This window comes from Hesperophylax consimilis, chromosome 21 (assembly GCF_061612785.1).
Source record: "Hesperophylax consimilis isolate HC1 chromosome 21, BYU_Hcon_1.0, whole genome shotgun sequence".
NCBI classification, from domain to species: domain Eukaryota; kingdom Metazoa; phylum Arthropoda; class Insecta; order Trichoptera; family Limnephilidae; genus Hesperophylax; species Hesperophylax consimilis.
The window spans coordinates 4,509,897-4,518,266 of NC_142856.1; the positions used below are offsets into that span (position 1 = coordinate 4,509,897).

General features: G+C 35.9%; 2 non-coding genes across 2 annotated transcripts; both read left to right on the plus strand.

Moving 5' to 3' along the window:
* The first annotated feature begins 1,222 nt into the window (after window positions 1-1,222).
* Window positions 1,223-1,384, plus strand: LOC149413533 (U1 spliceosomal RNA). The gene has a single exon (XR_016304225.1). It is a non-coding gene; the product is annotated as a U1 spliceosomal RNA (small nuclear RNA).
* A 382-nt stretch (window positions 1,385-1,766) lies between these two features.
* LOC149413534 (U1 spliceosomal RNA) lies at window positions 1,767-1,921 on the plus strand. The gene has a single exon (XR_016304235.1). It is a non-coding gene; the product is annotated as a U1 spliceosomal RNA (small nuclear RNA).
* Window positions 1,922-8,370: the final 6,449 nt, after the last annotated feature.

Genomic DNA, 8,370 nt, shown 5'->3' on the forward strand with positions numbered 1-8,370 from the left:
ACCGTTTTTGTTTTCACTTTAGAGCGCCAACCGCGAAAAAGGTTTACTCTCGACACTGCCAGAAAGTGGTCAGTTTCAACCTCAGCCCCTCTGAAAACTCTTTTGTCCTCGGTAACGGCTCTCAATCTAGAGTCAATTACTACAAAATCAATAATTGACCTCTCATTTCACCTTTCCCACGTATATTGGTGGATACCTTTATGATCGAAGAAAGTATTCGACACAAACAGGTTCCACTCTAAACATACTTCAAGTATTCTGTTCCCTTTGTCATTCGTTCTTTTATCCACAAACATACCTAAGACCGACTCAAATCCGTGACGTCTAATTCCCACCCACCCATTAAAATCACCTGCCATTATAATCCTTTTGTTCATATTTTTTAGAGTCATTACATCATTCACCCCAGTCCAAAAATCATCTTTCACTTCGTCGCTTTCAAAATTGACAGGGGCAAAGCAAATAACAAGAAACACCCTTGTCAAACCGATTTTAAATCTGATCCACATTATTTTCGGACTTATACATTCATATTTCAACAAAAATTCAATCATTCTGGGAGATAGTAGGACTGCAACACCCTGACATGCCCTCTCCGTATCTGGTCTCCCAGACCAAATGACGAGCCTATCATTATGCTGCATTGTACTGCTCCCTTTTTTCTACTCTCTGTTATACAAAGTACGTCCAAACATTTGCTCACCATTGTATCACACAGTTCATTCATCTTTCTTTCCATTCCTCCTCTAATATTCCATGTACCAATTCGACATTGATCACGTTCCGTCCTCCTCTATGCGCCACCGAAAGGTTGGCGATGTGATGGATAGCGAACCTCATCGACATATTTGTCGGCCATTCCCCTCCAAGGACTACTTAAACATCTTACTTTCACAAACTTAATGCATGTATTTCATTTAAAATAGCAGGTGTGATATGTGAAAGCAAATATAGGAAGGTTAAAAATAATAAGAAAAATACATAAGAAAATATATTAATTTAGGTGTAATTTAACCATATTTAATATGTGAAATATATAATAAGTGAATATTTAACACGGACATAACACATTTGAGGTTTCGCGAACTCTTGCTCCGTACTCTGTAGCAAAGTATATGTTAGACTACAGAAGTCAATTTATAGATGGCGCCACATCCGCTTGCAGTTCGTAAGTGTTAACTTCCAGCAGATTGGTTTATGCACCGAATTCCCTTTTCACAGCATACTTACCTGGCGTAGGGGACACCGTGATCAATAAGGCGGTACCCCCAGGGCGAGGCTGTTCCATTGCACTCCGGTTCGGCTGACCCTTGCGATTATCCCTAATGCGGATAACTCGGGCGCGTAATTTTTGGTAGTCGGGACTGCGTACGCGCTGTCCCGTCAAAAAATTTATCATATATTCTGGGTTCTGGTTTAGAGGTGGGAGGTGGGACGTGGCTCCTGTGAGATACCGATTTTATTTTTAATACTCCTGAACACCTGAGTATCTGGGGATGGAAAGTAATAAATACTCAGCCGCAGTACAGATTACAGAATTTTTTTGAGTAACGATTCCTCACAAATTTTCTACGTAAAATAGATTCCCCCAAAACTTAAATCCATCGTCCAGTGAAAAGTTATTCTCCACAATGTTTTTAAGACAAGATCTTTTATGCATAGCACAAAGGGTAACAATTTTTTAACAAGCAATAATTATTCGCCTGAAACACTCATCCACATTAACCAATTTTCAAATTTACTCAACCGAATTCCCTTTTCACAGCATACTTACCTGGCGTAGGGGACACCGTGATCAATAAGGCGGTACCCCCAGGGCGAGGCTGTTCCATTGCACTCCGGTTCGGCTGACCCTTGCGATTATCCCTAATGCGGATAACTCGGGCGCGTAATTTTTGGTCAAAAAATTTATCATATTTTCTGGGTTCTGGTTAAGAGGTGGGACGTGGCTCCTGTGAGATAGAGGTGAGTCGTACTAGCTTTACTTGATACTCGGAACAATTGGTACAAGTATGAATAAATACCTGTTCCCTAGTATTTCACTATTTCACTTGCTCATTACATGGGGAGGGGGGGGGGGGTTGTTAGAGAATTTCTAAAAAATTATTTCCCCCAAAAAAATGTCATATATTTGAGATTCCCACAACGATTTTTCAAATCCTAGATTTGTTCAAATTGCTAGAGGATACCAATTTCTATGTATGAAGCAAAATAAAAGAATATAAGAGGCGGGAGGCCCCAAGAAGTTAAATTATTAAATGGCTGTCTTCCCATACAACGAAAGCGAATTTTCATTTTAAATAAATGAAAATTAGAACGTTAAAATTTAAATTTCCCAGATGCAGATTGCCTTTTATAGTAATTAAGGTGAAACAAATGGACGACACAGTGCTACTAATAAACATGGACGGAAATAAACAACATGGCCAACACAGATACATCAATGAACTAAAAGAAGTGGTTTGACATAAATTTACTACTTAACACTATGTTTAAAAAATATATATTATATACAATTCTGCATAAAAAAACAAGGAAAACTAAAGAAAAATAAATTATAATCCACTCTAAGCAAATACACAACAACATAACTGCAATATCTCGTGTTTAGTGATAGAATGAGTAAGATTAAGAAAGGGACGCTTAGATGGTTTGGGCATGTAGAGCGAATGAGCGAAGATTGGAGTATAAGGAGGATATATGATGCAAATGCGAATGGTAGCAGAAGTCTGGGACGCCCGAGGAAGACATGGCACGATCAAGTGAATCAGATACTCGAGTCGGGCCATGTCAAGAGTCAGAATAATAGAAGAGTATGTATGAGACGATGTATGAATGTGAATGAGGCAAGAAGTGTGTGCCAAGACCGAGTTTTTTGGCGGTCCGTCCTCTCTGCCTACCCCTGCGGGGAAACGGCGTGATGGTTAGTTAGTTAGTGATAGAAAGCCAAACCGAAATAAAATACCTATACACTACAGTAGACAAATTAATGCATAAAATCGTCCACACACATTAACGTACTCAAAGACAGAGTGAGGAAACTAAGATACATCATAGATTCAAAAAAATAATAATTAAAAAATAATTCCACTTAAATCATATAGGTACGTATTCATCAGAACGTCTGTTTAAAGAATTTAAAGTCAGAAAACTAAATGCATTATTTTTATATCACGTAATTTTACAAATTTACAAAGAAAATAGTCTAAATAAAACTGCACCTTTAAAAATAATAGAAAACCCAGACAAACATCAACTCTCACAACTCGAAAAAGTAATTAAAAAAACAGTGCAATTCAACTATAAATATCTTGGAGTAAAATTATTTTAATACATTACCAGAAAGTATTAGAAATAAAAATAAACATTTTAAATACCACCTTAAAAATACGCTGAAAATATAAACAGAATACTCATAGTAAAAATAACGAACATAATATTACACCCCCACATGCCAAGCTTTATTATGGTGGTGCATCTTAAGGTTAAACGCAACGCTCGTTGTATTCTACGTGTTCACAGATGGCGTTAATGAATTAATTTTGTTTAAATACGCTTTTGCAAGGTATTGCTTTACAGTATTAAGACAAATTATTTGTTTGCGCCCTCATATACGCAATATGAATATGAATAAATAGTTTTGTCCATATAAAAACTCAATTCTATCGAGAAAGGCATACAAATACAATATTGGATTGAATCATCGGTAAAATATTGTATTTGTGTGCCTTTCTCGAAAGAATTAAGTCTTTAAACGAACAAAACTATTGATTCATATTCATATTGCGTATATACGGGCGCAAACAAATGATTTGTCTTAATATTGTAAAGCAATACCTTGCAAAAGCGTATTTAAACAAAATTAATTAATTAACGACATCTGTGAACACGTAGAATACAACGAGCGTTGCGTTTAACCTTAACAACAAAGATTTTAAATGCCAACAAAGAACACAGTGAAAATATTTTTTTATAAAGCCCTAATATTTTATTTCTAGATGGCGCCACTTTCGTTCGTAGTTCGCACAAGATAGCTTCTAACTTTCGAAAGCGAATTTTCATTTTATTTAAATGAAATTATTTTCCTCAGAGCCTCCCATGTGGAGCTAATGTAAAAAAATACCCTTGTGGTTGATAATAAACTAAACGTTACGTATTTTGTTATAGAAAAAATGTATATATTCATATTTTTGCCAAATGCATAAAATTTAAACTGAAGTCTTGTTTTACATAAATATATTCTACCTTGTAAAGAAAATGATTCCACGCCACGCAACACTGCGCAATGGAGCAATTTAAAAAAAAAATATTGAGGATTATGAAAATAAAAAGCATTTGTTCTAGCACCAACAATGAAGTAAATATCACGCAGGTGCAGCGTGTTGTCTGGTCTGTGCTAGGCAAGTAATTGTAAAATAATACATTAGCCGTGCACTAATTATGTGCACTAGGTAGGAAGCGCCCGGCCGGACCTCCTCTCCGGCGATGCTTTTGTACGCTTGCTAAAACCTTTTTTAACTGGTGGACGCATACTGCCGGAATCTATTGACAATACCAATCGAGATCGCGCTGGATTTTAACAGTCAGTAATTCTCCAACTTTACGGATTTCTGATTCATGTAAGTCTTAGAGTAATAATATACTAGAGACCGCACTAATATTTGTACAAATCGTTGACATACTCGCAAAATAAAGCTCTCCCTTTCAACTCGGTTCCATTAACGTACAAAAAACAGAGACAAACAATTTCTGTTAAAAACATACTGTGTAAACGGTATGAAGCGACTTTTTAAAGCGCGCGAAGTTCACACCAGTGTGATCTGTCAAACGTTCGGTAGCTCTAAAGTGCAAACATATTGATATTTTTACGTTAATTGAGCGCAATTAAAAAAAAAAACGCTATGGCTATATGTGCTTTGAATGGGTGCTTCAACCGAAGCTCGAAAGGAACAAAAAAAATCAGTTTTCACAGGTATTAATTAAAGAATTCATGTTTTTTACTGTATTCAATCTTTGATATCAAATATTTTATATGCTTAACTACAAAACCACAAGTAACTTCCACCATTATTTAAACAATCCTTGCACTATTTGTATCAATATAATAAACATCCGTTTTGTATGCGTTTTAATGCACTTTTAATATGTTTTACTAACAAGAAATCTTGGCTAAATTATAATAATGCAACTTACCTATTTTAGTCGGCATCTGAATGTATCTCTGTCTCTTTCTCTCTCATAATATGAACGCTAATTTGTTGGTAATGAACAGAGACGGAATAATTTTTGTCTTTGTTTTTTTTTTCGTTACAAAAAATTCAGGGCTGTGCTGAAATTGGTTTAGTATTAAATATTTAACTATTTACAGTTTTCCAAAGGATGAAAAAAGGCTAATGAAATGGATTCGTGCAACAAATAGGGAAAATTGGACTCCCAAATACCACAGTGCAATCTGTTCCGCACATTTTTTAAGTGAGCACTTAGACACAACGAAAACAAAGGTCCGTCTAACGGATTTCGCGGTGCCTCAATCTAATTTAAGAGTACCCTTGGTTACACAAAAGGTTTTTATTATATTTTTTTTCATCCGCTTTGACACCACCATAAAAAATATTTGGTAATGACTATTGACTAATAAACCACTAACTTACTATTAACTAATACAGAATAATATTTTCAGATTATACCAAACTAAAATGTGTCCTCCCCGCCTGTGTCAGAACAGGCGCTTACATTTAATGCAGGCAAAGATGTTGTAAGTATGTTAACACCATACAAAATTTGGTGCAAAATTCACTCCTTACTATCATTTTTTTATACAATGACTTATGACTAATAAACAACTTACTTACCACTAACTAAAAAATAATAATATTTTCAGATAACACCAAACTCAAATGTGTCTTCTCCACCTGTGACAGAACAGGCGCTTACATTTAATGCAGGCATAGATGTTGTAAGTATATTGTGTGTAATACAAATATAAATACAGCATGAAAATAAATAGAAAAAAAATTATTGATTTCATGTTTACAGATCATGGAGAATTCAGATAGCCTTGAACCCGTAACTCGCGCCCCCATACCTGAAACCCCACGAAAAATAATTTTAAGAAGAATTTTAGATCGGCGTAATACGCGAATTGTCAAATTAACAAAAAAAAACTTGACATTACAACAGTCGAAACGACAAATTATAGAGGACAAATTAAACAATATGTATACTTATGATGATGATGATGATGATGATATTCCTGAATTTATGTGTCCTGAATATTTATGCAATAATTATGTTAAAAACTGTGTAATTTATATCGCTGGATTTGTAGTCAGAAATTTAAATAAATAAAAATCTGAGAAATGTCTTGCAGCTCTTACAGGATTTAAGTCGTCTTTAGAAAATTCTTTAATTGCACAAATATTTTAACATCTTTCCAAAACAGTTTTTTGTTTTCGGATACATTCAGAAATATTCTATTTATTTGGATTTTTTTGCTAAACGGAAATATTTCGACTCTCTGAATAAATACTGTCGAGGCCTGAAGGGTTAAGTTAATGAACTGAAATTTATTTTATAATTTTATGCACATGATAATAACTTTCTAATTGTTCATATTTATAATGTAATATATTAAAATATATATACTAGAAATTGCATTTGATTATTTATGACTCACGACAAAATACCTAATTGTTTTAACTTTTGACAACCCTGCATCAGTTTGTAGACCATGTAATGATTTTAACCGTCTACACTAGCTTTTTAACGAATTAATATTTTGTTACGTTTGATTTTCAACTTCTCGCGGTTTATCAACCCTTCAATCTTAACGAATTAATATGTCACGTTGTGTAATTTTTTGTTTCGACAGTGATTAATTCATTGAAGGATCCTTTTAATTGGTTGTGGTAACTTTGGTTCTTTTTAGATGAGGCGTGTTACATTCTGTATGGTTTGAAAATAAGACAATGACCGACTACCCTGATTTTAACTACCTTTTCCTACCTTGTTTGCTCGCCCAAACGTTTCCGGTTGCTGCAGTCGATAATGTGCTAATATAATGAGACAATTAATTACAAGTACATGAAATTCGCTATAGACAATTCAATTCAAGATGCACAAAATTCTTAGTTAATGATTTGACTATGGATTGTTAGTTTTGTGAGTTATTTCTATGAGTAGGTATTTTTGGGAATAGCTAGAGACAAAACATGTGTTGCTTTCGATTGGTCTCCGTCCAAATCCCATCCATCAACGTGACCAGCTCGAGAGCAGCCAAGTTGATGGTCCAATCCAACACCTCCAGAAATTAATTGAATATCGCTCAGCGACAGATGAAATAATGACATGTTTTGCCTCCTGCCGGAGGGTGATGAAGGTGGGATGTGGGTCCTTGTTGGTAAATGATGATGTTGATGATGATGATGATTGAAGAAGATTCATCTTATACCATTAGGTATAAGGAGCTGCTCCGGTCCGGTGGCATGATAGCCTGGTGTCAGGAACCATTTGGGTCACGTGGGTAGCGCGAGGTTTAGGTCGCGTCAACCTCCCCCAAATCAATGATGAGTTAAGCTTCGCCAGTATGCCGAAAGTTAGGAGTCCACTCTACTAACCTCAAACATAAACATATACTGAAGTGGTTTGCATCAGCAACGTCGGGAGTTCGGGAGTCCCGTGAACACCCCTCTGGTTTACGCTCGTAAGGATAATGATGAATTCAGCTTCAGTTTGTTCGACTTCGCCTCTGCAGTCACGCTACTCCAAATAGCTCCTGGCTCCAGTCTATACAGCTTCTCGTTCCAGTAAAGGTAATGACACATATTTATCATATGTACAATACAGAACATACTTCAAGTCTTTCGTCCACACTCAAAATAGTCATTTCAATATTTAATTTGAATGAGGGCGTCCATCCGACATAACGAATGTTTCCGAGACGGGAGATTTTACCCCACTTCAAAGTCATGGTCATTCGCTTTATCGTTTGTTACCCTACGTTCGCTTCAAATATCAAAGAATGGTAGAAAATGATATCCTCGACTTCCGGCGCTAAGGATCAGGGATACTGGAATCATCAGGTCGTGAATCTGAAATCATCCGATCTCCGTCAGCTCAAACGGTTTCAGTCAGAATCAATTTCCAACCTAATTCTGGATGACTTCTCCTCCTATAGTGGGGTAAGTACTTATTGAATTTGACAGGAAGGACGTCAGAAATCGCCGAAACAACTTCATATTCGTCACGATCCCTTCGTTCTGTCAGCGAGAAAATCCTCCCCATACGCCAGACAAGAATAGCATAGCCCTTATCCACTTTGTTCCTTCGTCTACCAGCTAACTCAAGTAGGAAAGCCCATTAGCAATCTTC